This window comes from Mesoplodon bidens (genome assembly GCF_964165515.1).
Source record: "Mesoplodon bidens genome assembly, chromosome: 1".
Lineage (NCBI taxonomy): Eukaryota > Metazoa > Chordata > Mammalia > Artiodactyla > Ziphiidae > Mesoplodon > Mesoplodon bidens.
Window position 1 is genome coordinate 147,424,597 of NC_138176.1, and position 13,218 is coordinate 147,437,814.

Below are 13,218 nucleotides of genomic sequence, written 5' to 3' on the forward strand. Positions count from 1 at the left end.
GCAATGGTTTAGCCCAAGGATTGCCACCGAAAGGTCCCCGGCATAATCAAGCCATGGACATATTCTGTGTGGCTTCCCAGTATTTTTTAAAGATTAAAAATTTGGTACCTCTCCTATTTACCACTGTCTACACCACTCCTGTTATTTTTTGCTCTTAGTCTACTTCCTCATTTGTTCCCTGCCTGGTCCTGAGACATAAGGTTGGGGGTACAGAGAGGGAGGTAGTGTATTAGACCCCTAGGGCTGCCATAACAAAATACCAATACCACAGACTGGGTGGCTTAAACTAGAGAAATTTATTTTCTCACAGTTCTGGAGGCTGGAAGTCCAAGATCAAGGTGTTGGCAGGTTTGCTTTCTTCTGAGGTCTCTCTCCTTGGCTTGCAGATGGCCACCTTCTCTCTGTGTCCTCACATGGTCATCCCTTGCTCTATATGTGAATGTATCCTAATCTCCTCTTATAAGGACACCATTCATATTGGGTTAGGGCCCACCCATATGACCTCATTTAACCTTAGTTACCTTTTCAAAGGCCCTATCTCCAAATACTGTCACATTCTGATGTACGGGGGTGGAGGGGCGGTGTCAGGGCTTCAACATATGAATTTAGGAAGGACACTATTCATCTTTTTTTTTTTTTTTTTCTTTTTGTGGTATGCGGGCCTCTCACTGTTGTGGCCTCTCCCGTTGCGGAGCACAGGCTCCGGATGCGCAGGCCCAGCGGCCATGGCTCACGGGCCCAGCCGCTCCGCGGCATATGGGATCCTCCCAGACCGGGGCACGAACCCGTATCCCCTGCATCGGCAGGCGGACTCTCAACCACTGCGCCACCAGGGAGGCCCACACTATTCATCTTATAACAGGCAGGAACATGCACTCTCAGGTACTATGGTCTCTGTCTTGTATCTGACGAGTGTTTTAGAACTCAAGAGCCATGAGAGAGAGCACTTTGCTCACCAAGGCAGAATCTAGATGGACATAGCACTAGATGGACATGCACCTGCTCCAACATCTGATCTCCACTCCGATCACTTTGATCAAGGGATCATATTCATGTTTCCTAAACAACTGACATTTAGGTAAAGTGGAACTTAGGTGCTTTTCAGTTTGGAAATATACAGCCTTTCATCCTATTCACTCCAAAAGCTGATGTGTGGGCTGCAAAATACCTTTGCCAAGGGTTCGGTGGACAGTCGAGGGAAAAGCCTTATAATGACATGGCACCACCTCCATTTGCTGTAAGCAAACAGCCAGGTCCTTTATTACCCTTGAAACCAGCACTCGTGACACAAGTTGGACTCAGAAGCAAGTCAAATGCCAACTTTCTGTGGGTCAAAGTTCCTTCAAGCACTGTGTTAATCAAAAGCTCAACCTTAGTTAATAGGGCTATTGAGTTGGGAAGAACTTTGGAACAAATGATTACCTAGTTCAACTGCAGGAGTTAGCAGAACTCAGTACTTTGTTTCCCAGAGGTAGCTTGCAGACTTGTGGTCTTTCTTGGAGTGGGTGATAGTGAGACTCCTGTGGGGTTTTTTAATTCATTCTCTGCGAGTTGTAGCAAAATAAAGTCTGCTGTACAGAGCCTAGTTAATCAAATGTATTTAATTAAAGATGAAGTGGAATAGTTAAGGAATATTGTTCATATATGGGCAGAAAAGCTAGCTTCAAAGGGCTTCCAAAGGTAAAGAAATATTTAAAACACTAACAGCTCACAGGGCTTTAAACAATTTTGAGTGTTTGGTGATTTACCCTGAAAGACCGCAATTTAATGTGCCTCTGCAGAAAGACATTTAAATGAATATAATAATCATAGCTGCCCTCCATTGAATGTTTTCTCTCATATGGGGCCCCAAGGGCTTCATATATGTTGTCTTGTTTATTGTCACAATGTCCGTAACACGTGGATAAACAGGCTCATATTAGATGAGAAAAAGGAGGATCAGAGAAGTTGAGTAAAACGCCCAAGGTCACCCAGCTAGCAAGCAGTAGAGGTGAGTTTTGAGCACCTGGCCAAACCCGTGAGCTTCTCCTCCCTGTTACACCACCTCATTATACGTTCCTCTTCTCTCCTTGTCGGACTGAGATTTTTTTCCCTTGAGTGTCCTTTAGCTAATATCAACCTGAATAGCCTTGTGGAATTGGCAAAAGGACATGACCTATTTTCTCCATGTATGTGAGCCAGTGCAGATCTCTTGTACTGACTGGTTATGTAGCTTTCCTTGTAATCCATGCACACACAAAGGTGTGTAGTAATCATAAAACACCATATTTCTTCTTCTTACCGCTTCCCCTCCAACCACTTAGCCGTCATTTACTGCATACTCCTCCTTAGCCATCTCTGGGTCAATAGTGTTATCTTTTCCATTTCAGAGTTCGGGTAAGAGAGGCATCAGGACACCTCACATTGGTCACCTAGCAGAGATCAGCCACTCCTGGGCTCAGTGAGGAGGTTTGGTAAGTCATCTGGCTCCATCTTCACTGGGGCTCAAAAGAACATCATTCAGGGGTGGAGAAAAGTAGGTGAACATTACAGAGTGACAGCCAAATGTTAATCCTCTCTCATTTTTTAAACCAACACATATCGTTTTTTTCTGGGTATTTGCTTAATTTACTAGGCCAGAGTGCCCTGTATGTTTTTTGTTTTTTGTTTTGTTTTTGTTTTTGCGTACGTGGGTCTCTCACTGTTGTGGCCTCTCCCGTTGCGGAGCACAGGCTCCGGACGCGCAGGCTCAACGGCCATGGCTCATGGGCCCAGCCGCTCTGCAGCAGGTGGGATCTTCCCGGACCAGGGCACGAACCCGTGTCCCCTGCATCGGCAGGCGGACTCTCAACCACTGCGCCACCAGGGCCGCCCCGCCCTGTATGTTTTGTAAGTACCATTGTCCCCAGAAGACTCCCACAGTCAAAAAGAATGACAGAAGCTATATTTGAGTGACTTTGCTTAAAGTCTTTTAATACTGAGTTTTTCCTGTAGTGTACACTGCATTTCATCTACTGTAGAATACACTTCCCCCCCCCACAATTTAACATGTCTGAAGTTGGGATACATCTTATGGAGATTTCGATTTGGTGAAACACAGCATTCCTCTAATAACCCACAAATGACCAGCATTAAGTGTTCTCTGCCTCCTATTTTTCACAAAGTGCAAGTGCCTTTAAAAACTAAAATTTTTGGTGACTCCATATGATGGTTTTGAGACGAGTAGCCTGTGGACCTCCTAAGCAGTGGTCCTGGCATTCAGAAAAACCCATGTGACATCACGGAGCAGCCTCTTAGGCAGCAGGTCCTAGAACTATATACTCTTATCCAAAGCCTGGCTCCCTTCCAGGGCTCTGCATCATGGGATTTACAAGTCAAGTACTCTATTTTAGAATATTTCACTACTATGTCCCCAGAGTGATTTGTTAGCATCCATTTATGTGTGAATGAGTCCAAATTCACATTCATGTTAAATGCATGCATAAATAGCATCTTTGTAGAGGTAATGCCACAGAATGGACAGGATTCTCCAAGTCACATGGGTCTGATTTATACAGGCTTTAAGATTTGCAGAACCTCTGTATTATAGGGCCCCATGGGTGATAGTACATTAATCCGTAAATCAGTAGGGGTACAGGTAAATTGGTTAACTAAGGTTTTTCCCTGCACCTACTATGTGCCCGGCTCTGTGCCAGGTACTGGGTAATTAAGAGATTAAGACAGAAAGGATTGGTTTTCTGCCTCCAAGAACCTGGTCTAGTAGTCAAGGCAGACATTAAATAATTGAGTTGTGAGTGGGCTGAAGAAGAATTACAAGGAGTTAAGGGAGTTTAAAACCAGAGGACCTACTCTGAATGTCAGTGGGAGGAGTGACCACTGGTGAAGGTTTCTTGGAATTTAAGTGCTGTTTTAACTGAGAAGACCTGAAGGAGAAGGAAGGAGTGGTTTACTAGGCAGAGGGCAACTGGGGGCAGGTGGTAGTGACTTATCAAATGAGGAACAGCTGGAGGGTTTCAGCATGGGCCGGCGAGTGTCAGGTTCAAGGAATAAGCATGAACCCAATGGGGAAAGAGGTAGAGGGAAAGTGGCTTCAGACGAACAGACGTCTGTCCTAAAATAAGGATTTAGTCACGTTTCTTGAAGAATCTTTAAAAACCCTTAAGAGAGTTTTTGTTTTTGTGGTTCAGACATATATTCTTCCTTCTCTATTAGCATCATTTCCTAGAGCTGGATTGCAAGTCCTGTTTTCCTGCCAATCCTTTGAATTCTCCCCAAATCTATGTTCTTAATTTCCTTCATCTACCCCTTACAGGAAGGTGATCAGCTTCTAGTGAGAGATTGTTTTCATTAATAAATGTGTCCACTTTTCTTTTTCTCTACTTACTTGACGGCATCAGGGAAGGGTGATCACTGGCATAGTGTAATACATAATTCCTCCATCCAAAAGCCAGATTAAAAAAAAAAAAAAAGATGGTTTAAACAGAACAGACAGAGGCCAGCTCCTTGACCCTGCTTCCATTTTGGACCATTATGAGATTCTCAGGTTTTGAAACTTTATGCTCTTTGTTCACATTTTCTATCCAGAGTACTGCTAAGCAATTGAGTAACTTAATTGACAGATTCGGAAATTCACACACGTGCGTGTACACACATACACATACCATATACAGCATGGAACCCAAGTTCCACTGAATTGGCCTTCTCAAGCTTGCTGGTTTCTTAGTCATGAGTGAATTTGATGTCATCATTTTTGAGAGATCTGTTGAGTGGAGGCCCACGCTGCTCCCGGGCCCCTTGAACTGTTCTTGCTCTGGAATATCTGCCGATGCTTCAGGCTTCAGTCGTCTTGAGCACTTTAAAAAAAAATGTCAATGCACAGGCCCCGCTCGCTGAGACACTGATTTAACTGGTCTGAGGAGGGACCCAACTATCAGTATTTTTTGAAGACTCCACGATTGAGTCTTATCTGTGTCCCGTGTGGGCAACCACTGGTTTACACTTTTGCTTATTAACCTGGTGAGTGGCTGTGTATTGCTTTTTCCGGAGAGCATAATTTGCGTTCTGTAGTAGCTGTTTTTGGTTTTGTTTTTCCTGTGGTCTGCGAAGATGGTTTGGGCCTTAAAAACCTTTGGGTCTTAGGAAGACTTTGCCACTGCTTGGTGGAGTCCTGTCTGTAAATGGATCCCCTGTTTACACCACCCCATTACATGTGCTGGGAACCACACCTACACGTCTTCCCTACGACACTGCTCAGAATATACAGTTTAATTACTTAACACCTAAAATCTTATAGATTACAGGTGTATCTATAAAATAGATACACCTGTAATAGAACTCCCGTTGTATGTTACTGGTACAGTACTATGTTACTTAAAGATCATGGGAACATTTTTGTCTTACGACAACCCCAGCTATCTGTCTGTTGTGATGTTCACTTAAAATGAACAGAGACTTAACACAGACACATTTTAGTTCCATTTTAGGTCTGGGGGAAGGTCTTGAAAATCTCTTCTGACCTTTACTTAGACACCAATAAGAAGAGATTTAGAAGTTGATCTAGACCAGTCCCTAGATGCTAAAATGCTAAAACCCCAAGGCTAGGGGTTGAGAGAGAGGCGGCGCATTGAAATAGCCAAGCGTAGAACTCAGGTCCCAGGTCCCTTAACGCTAATGATCTTTTCTCTTCCCTCTGCTGTCTCACTGAAAAAGTGTTTTGTGGCTTTTCCTCTTTATTCATACCACCACCTTCCTAGTCCTAGTCCTAACTTTATTCCTGAGTTATTGCAATAGCCACAGAAGGGGGAAAAAAACCCAACAAAACCCAGAAGAAACTGCATCAAAATGCCAGCTATGGTTGAGTGTGAAAGGTAGAGGTCTAGTTTTAATTTTTATATCTGCTTTTCTGTGATTTATACATTTTCTTTCATAAAGAAGCATTACTTTGCTAAAGGAAAACCAAAAACCATTAGTGGCATAGCCTTCTGACCGGTTTCTGAATGTATGTGTCCATTATGCAATCCTGTCTGTGGCTCGTTATCAGATCAGATTCCTCAACTATGCTTTTCTCCTGTCATTATCCTGCTTAAACCTTCAGGGGCTTCTGTTGCTCTTGAGAAAAAGTCTAAACTCCTGGAATGCAAAGGTCTCCTTAATCTAGCCCCCCCCCCTTCTGTCTGTCCCCGTATCTCCACCTCACCCAGTGCAATCCTCCCTCTGGCCGGGCCAGCATCCCCCTTGTCCTAGAACCAGGAGAACTCTGTCCAGTTCCTCGGATCATGCTGTTCTTCACTTGGAGAGCCCCACATTCTTTGTCCCTTTCTCTTTATCTGTCCAAACGTTGCCTTTCTAAGCTCAGCTCAAGTACTTCCTTCTGTTCACATTTGTCACTTTTTATCTGTATCAAGGATGGCAGATAGGTTTCATTATATATACCAGGTCCAGGCAATTGAGAATAACATTGCATGGGGAATCCTGAGAGCTCGTCCCTGCTCAGAGGGGAAGGGTTCTGTGATCAGCAGTGGTTTCTGCCAAAGGCACAATAGGGAGAAGTGACAGAATATTGGTTACCTATCTTCCGTCCAGATCTATAACCATTTTTTTAGACCTGTGATGTCCAATACAGTGGCCACTAGCCACATGTGGCTATCTAAACTAATTAAAGTTAAATACCATTAAAAGTTTACTTCCTTAGTCATGAGACAGGCTGGGACCTGGGACCCTTTACTGCAGTGCTTGCACCTGGACAAACGTCTCCTCCTCGAGCAACAAAATACAAAGAAACTATGAGGGACTAAAAATAACTGCAAGCGTGTGCAGTTGGGGCAAATTATGAACATGTCACAGAAAGACCAAAACCCAACTGCCACTTCTGAGGTGCAGGGAGCAAAAGCAGGGTCCTGAGCATGACCCCTGCACATAGTACCACCAAGGGGGTGGGCAGACCACCAAACCACGCCTCCCCCCACGGATCCACCCCATCCTCACCCCATTTAGGGCACCAGCTCACCCCGCCTTGGGGGGTGAGCAAGGGAACCTGTTACCTGTTTTTGCTCCCTTGGGCTATAGCAGGAGTCCCAATAAAGCCTTTCCTAACTTCCTCTTCTGGCCTCTTATCAATTTTTATTGATTAACGGGTCCAAGAACCCAGGTTGGTAACAGCAGCACTACCCACATGTTAAGTGCTCAGCAGCCACACTGGCTGTACTGGCCACCATATTGAACAGCAAGGATAAAGAACGATTCTGTCACTACAGGAAAAATCATCAGCTCTGTTTTAGCTGTATAATTACATAACAATGTAAGACAGAATATATTCGTCTCATGTGTGTGTGCCTTGTTTTCTCAGTGAGCTCAAAAGCTTTTCATGGGCAGGACTCTTCTCTTACACTTGTTTTGTATCCCAGAGCACTGAGCCAGTGCTGGGCATGTATGGAAATACTTTATAAGTATTTGTTGAATTGAATTTTCAGTACTCACTTGGCAATGTGCTGTGAAGTAGAGTAGTAGAATGAGAACTAATTTGGAAATCGGGAAACCAAGTTTCTGGCTCAAGCTCTTCTGCCAGCTAGTGTGTAACTTGAAATATCTCATTTAACCAAAGTAGGTCATAGTTTCCTCAAATGTAAACAGTTATGGACTAGGCTACGTTGGAAGATTTTTCCAGGTTTGGAATTTTGTGATCCATATGGAGTGTTCATTTTAAACAGAAATGCACTCATGCACACACACACACACACACACACACTCAGGATGGAAAACTAGCCTGTTAAAAAATATTCTAGCTTATTTTAAATGCCTTTTATCTAATTTTCTGACTATATAACACTATCATTTGAAGGTTTAATTTCCTGCCAGATCTACAGCTAAATTCTTCTTTGAAGAGGATCATAGCAAAGGGAAGATGCCTCCACAAGTGGAGAATGTCAGACTCGGCAAGTGCGATGGAGAATTAGGTAGCCTTTGTCAGTAAGAAGGCAGTGGAACAGCCGTCTCATGTTATGACAACCAGACTGCATGCAGAAACCTTCAGTTTTTGCTGCCCACCCTTTGCCCTTGCTCTAAGTAAGGGATCAGCAAACTGTGGCCTGCTCTGCTGCCAGCTTTTGTATGTAGCTAAGAATGGTTTTTACATTTTTAAGGGTTTCCCCAGAAAAAGAAAGAGAAAGAAAAATATGTAACCATATGGCCTGCAGAGCCGAAAATATTTACTGTCTGGCTCTATGCCAATGGCCAGTGACCGTCATGTACAGATCCAACCACTTTTCAAGGCAGATCGCTTTCTGAGATGTCATAAGGGCCTGTAGCTCAAACACAGTGGGGTAAAACTCCCTGTTCTCCAGGCGCTGAAGACAGGGAAAAGCAATGGGCTGGTGGGGCGAAGGCCGGGCCCCATGGCTCCGCCGCCTTTGTATCTGAAGCAGGCAGAGGCCTTGACTCTCAGTGTTCTGAGTGCAAAGCCAGTCCTTGGATCCAGACTGTGCATTCTGGTCTTGACGTTGGAAATTTGATGAGTCACAGTTGCTGGCTGTGTCCTCCTTGACATTCAGCACTCACAAGAATAAATTCTGAGGGTTCCTTGAAGGGGAAAGCTACACTCCTTGGTCACCCAAGCTTATCTGAGGAGGGAGCCATGCTTGCATCTCAGCTTTTTATTCTTTTTCTTTTTCCTCTCTCTGCAGACACTCCGTTCAGTGCTTGAGTTATCTAGACTGAGTGTGCAGTTAGAGAGACTGCTGGAAAGGCAGACCCCGCCACCAGGGCAGGGCTGGGCCAGTATCTGAACTCACACAGCAGCCCTGCCTGGTGGGCCTGAGATGAATGGCAAAGTTGACAGTTTTAAAAGTAAAAAATGACTCTTTTACTTTTCCTTCAGATGTCCCACAGCAAGGGCCCTTGGGTTTCCCCAAACCCTCCTTCTCCCTTGGCCTGCTCTCTAGGCTCTCACTAAATCTTGGTTTCTAAAATGCACATCTTCATTATCCAACACCAGTTTTGGCATCTTTCTGATCTACCCTTTTTTGCCCCTCCCCTTGTCTCATTCTCTCCTCCAGGCTAATTTTCAAAGTTCTATCACCCTTGGCTTCTGGTTACACAACTGCCTTTAGTACAATGTAGTGTGCCTCACATCTAATAAAAATCCAAATTTACAAAACAAAAAAGATTTGAAAGGTAAATCTTCCCTTTGTTAAAGAAATAAAGAAATTTCCCCAGTGAAAGACTAGTATCTCTCCTTCTCCCTCCCTTACATGTTTATCACTTTCTATATTTCATTATAGCCCTTGGTGATTGAGGGTGGGCCCTAGTTGGCTGCAAGCAAATTCATTTTTGTATTTGCAGATCATGAGGCCCCCCCCTTGCCCCCATCCTGGATCATAAAAAATTTTACTTTCTCTAGTTTGTTTACTGTCAAACCTGAGCTCATTAAATATATCCAGTGGCCTGGGTCATGATCATACAAAAAATAGGACCTTGGCTCACTTACAACAATGGTTGCATTTGCTTCAGTTAGTACAGATTCATGTGGAGAAATTACCAATTTATTCTCAAGGATGATCCTAGCCCAGCACCAAGCTCCCAGCAGCTTCCAATTAACAGTAATGAGCAGTGCCTGTGCACCATTTCTCCATTCTAGAATTCCCAGCCTGGAACAATGCTGTTGTCATGCCCAGGGAAGCATCCTTTAGGAAAGTCTGCACCAAGTCAAATGCTGATGGCCAGTTCTGGATAGAATTCCCTGACACACAGCCTTGGTTTTCATCATTGCTCTCATAGCAGAGCACACAACTATGAGACAGAGAGAAGAGAAGCAACAGAAATCGATTTGCTAAAATTTGAGATGCAAACACACAGAAAACCCCATCTTTGGGGTTCTCCATTATTCAGAGTTCAGTGTAAGGCTAATAGTTACAAGCTAAGGTTATGGTGTCTGAGTGAGTGAGTTCCAGTCTTGCCTTCCCCCAATAACTAGCTTTACTTAACTAGGGATCATAATAGTACTTGCCACATAGGATTTTGGAATGGTTGAAGAGGTAATATTTGTCAAGAATTTAGTGCTGGGTCTGGTACACAATGGGTGTTTAATAAGTGTTGGTATTAGTGTGTTAGTACATGTCTGAGGGGCATGGTCTACTGCAGCTTTTTTCAAACTTTTTTGGGCTTAGCACATCTTAACAGGCAAGTAAAATAAAGGACACTCAATGAGATGTAAACTTCAGATAAGCAACAAGTAATTTTTTGGTATAAGTATGTCCCAAATATTGCATGGATACTTATGCTAAAGTATTATTTGTTGTTTATCTGAAATTCAAATTTAACTGAGCATCCTGCATTTTTATTTGCTAAATCTGGCAACCCTGTCTTTACATTCTTAAGAATTATTGAGGAACCTGAAGTGTTTTTGTTTATGTGGGTTGTATCTGTTACTATTTACCACATTGGAAATACAAACTAAGAAATTAAAAATATTTATTTATTTATTAAGTACTTAAAAATAATCATAATTTCAAAAAATAATCGTAATTTCTTATGTTAACATAAACGACATTTTATGAAAAACTATATAACAAGTAGATGGTAGAAACCACATTATATTTTTGCAAATTTCTTTAATTACTGGCTTGCTAGAAGTCAGCTGTATTCTTATATCTGCTTCTGCCTTCAATCTGGTGAGATATGTTTTTATCAAAGTAAACAAAGAATACTCAGCTTCACAAAGGTATGTAGTTGGGAAAAGGAGGGGTATTGTAATAGCCTTTCCAGATAACTGAAAACATTCTTCTTTGATATTAAACCCAAACTCTACAAGAGATAGTTTCTTAAAGATGAGTTGCAGTGTAGAACCTGAAACCATATCAATGAACTTTTCATACTAATATTAAAATCCACTAGGGGCCTCCCTGGTGGCGCAGTGGTTGAGAAATCGCCTGCCAATGCAGGGGACACGGGTTCGTGCCCCGGTCTGGGAAGATCCCACATGCCACGGAGCGGCTGGGCCTGTGAGCCATGGCCACTGGGCTGCGCGTCCGGAGCCTGTGCTCCGCAACGGGAGAGACCACAACACTGAGAGGCCCACATACCGCAAAAAAAAAAAAAAAAAAAAAAAAAATCCATGGGTTTATCTTGTACTTTGAATGGATCTTTTACTATGCATGATTCTGTGACATCATGAATTGGTCATTTGGAAAATATTAGTTTACTGAGTTGTGAAGATGATCCAAATATTGACACATTTCAGTATACAATATTAAAAAAAAATCACATTTAATAATGTCACAACTAATCTCATCAGAAAAGCATGTAATTATTGGCAGGCTGTCAAGCTCATGGTGGTGAATTCAACTTCTTCAAAATTTTAACTTTTGCTTGAAAGCTCAAATTTTATCATTGGAAACAAATAGTAATACTATTAGTTGTGTTTTTTGAAGTGACAGGCACACTTCACTCATTTTTCCAGAAATTGTCTACCAAAAACCCATATCTGGATAGCCATAGTTTATGTCAGTCATTGCTTCAAGTAAAACTAGTGTTCCATGCTTTCCATGATGAAAGCAGCTGTAGCTCAGTCTGTAACTCAGCCACACACATGACTTTCCTTGAGCCTATGATCATAATTTATTATGCAGCAAAAGTGCTTGTACTTGCTTCCCATTTCATCACAAAGAATATTAAAAAAGGTATATGCTCAAGACATAATAAAATTAATATTTTCCTGCTTCAAGTAACATTCTTAAGAAAAACTGCCTCTTAAAAAAAAATAAAAACAACTCCTAGTGCCTGGCAATAAAAAAATGCTATGATTACTAGTACACATTTGTGCCACTGTCTTATTCTGTGCTGAGGTACCGGCAGTTTTACCTTCTGCTGCCTTTTCATCGTTGGTGCAAATGTCAACACAGTGAAAAAAAGGGCAGAAATGTTAGTATTATTATGAAAATAGTTTTGACTTTGCAGACCTCTGAAAGAGTCCTGGGGTCTCCCAGGGGACCCAGGGACCTCACTTTGAGAACTGCTGATCTAGTGGCTGATGACCCAGTGAAAGACATTGCTGGACAGTGTAGATTCATTACGTGTTCCCCTCATCTGTTCCACCATCTCCTTCCTGAAGCAGTTTGGGAAAACACCAGGGACTATTGGGACCTTCCTTAGGGTTTGGTTTAGGCTGGACTAGGGGACCAGCAGTTTCTGAGGTCTCACTCACAATGCTCTCTGAAGCCCTCTCCAGAAAACTGAAGGGGCTTGAGTGATTCAGGGGAGTTTCAAGACCTTTCCAAGATTCTGGGAGACCTACTAGTTCCAAGTAAAATATTCACCCCTTGCTGCTGCTTCCTCTCCTGTCACTAGTCTCTGAGAGAGCGCAAAACTCCTTTCAGAATCTGGAATCATCTTGCAGGCCAAATATATGCTAGATTCAAATATACCTAAGCTAGAGGTGGGCCCCTGGAACTCACAGACACTCTGGAACAGGCCCATGGTGATAGAGCAGCACTCGCCAGAGGTTGATTCTTCTGCCGTACAGAACGTGGCAGTTAAAAATACGAGGGGCACACCCGCATGCCGGCATGCCCAAAACAATAGCACAAAACTCGATTTAGAATTGCCTGGCTGGAAGTGGGAAAATGCAGTTATAAAACATTTATATGGTATAGAAGGCACGCTTCTTCCTCAGGGACACAGAATTTAGTCTCTGAGCAGCAAGAGGTAGAATATTTGAATACAGTAGCACACCAAGGGCTATATATAACACAGGGAATTTTAACACAGCCTACAGTGTTTAAAGTCAAGTATCAAATTTGTGACCATAGGAAAAAAATGAACATAAAGGCTTACGTGAAGTAGGGAAATCCATACTATCTGGATGGTCTTTGTGGTCAAATGAGGGCCCCAATAATAGAGTTTGTCAATAGATTTCAAAGTGAGCAGGACAGATTGTCTTGGGGATAAAAAGAAAAGGTGAAAGGAAGGGATTGGGGAACTCAAGGAAAAGAAGTTGAAGAACAGGGCTGAACGGGTTCTCATAGAGTCTAGAAAGCATACACAGGTGGCTCTGGATTTGGGCAACAGACACTTAGTTCCTAGACTGAGCAGGCTGCAGGGTCCTTGCGTCAGGAGAGTGTGGCTCAGGTGAAGAGCAAGGACTCGGATTGGATCTGCTTTGATTCTCAGATCTGCCCTTATTGGCAAAGTGCATGCCCTCGGGCAGGCTCTCTGAACCTATCTCCGCCTCCTCTGTTTGATTAAATT

General features: G+C 42.9%; 1 protein-coding gene across 3 annotated transcripts in view; it reads left to right on the top strand.

The window, feature by feature from the left end:
• RBM47 (RNA binding motif protein 47) overlaps window positions 1–13,218 on the top strand; it is a 172,495-nt gene that overhangs the window by 67,697 nt on the left and 91,580 nt on the right. For 2 of the 3 annotated variants that reach the window (XM_081251244.1, XM_081251245.1), the window contains exon 2: window positions 2,370–2,453. The exons of the other annotated variant lie outside the window; for it this stretch is intronic. The gene's annotated coding sequence lies outside the window, so the exon portion shown is untranslated. The remainder of the gene's footprint in view (window positions 1–2,369; window positions 2,454–13,218) is intronic. 3 annotated transcript variants of the gene reach the window in all.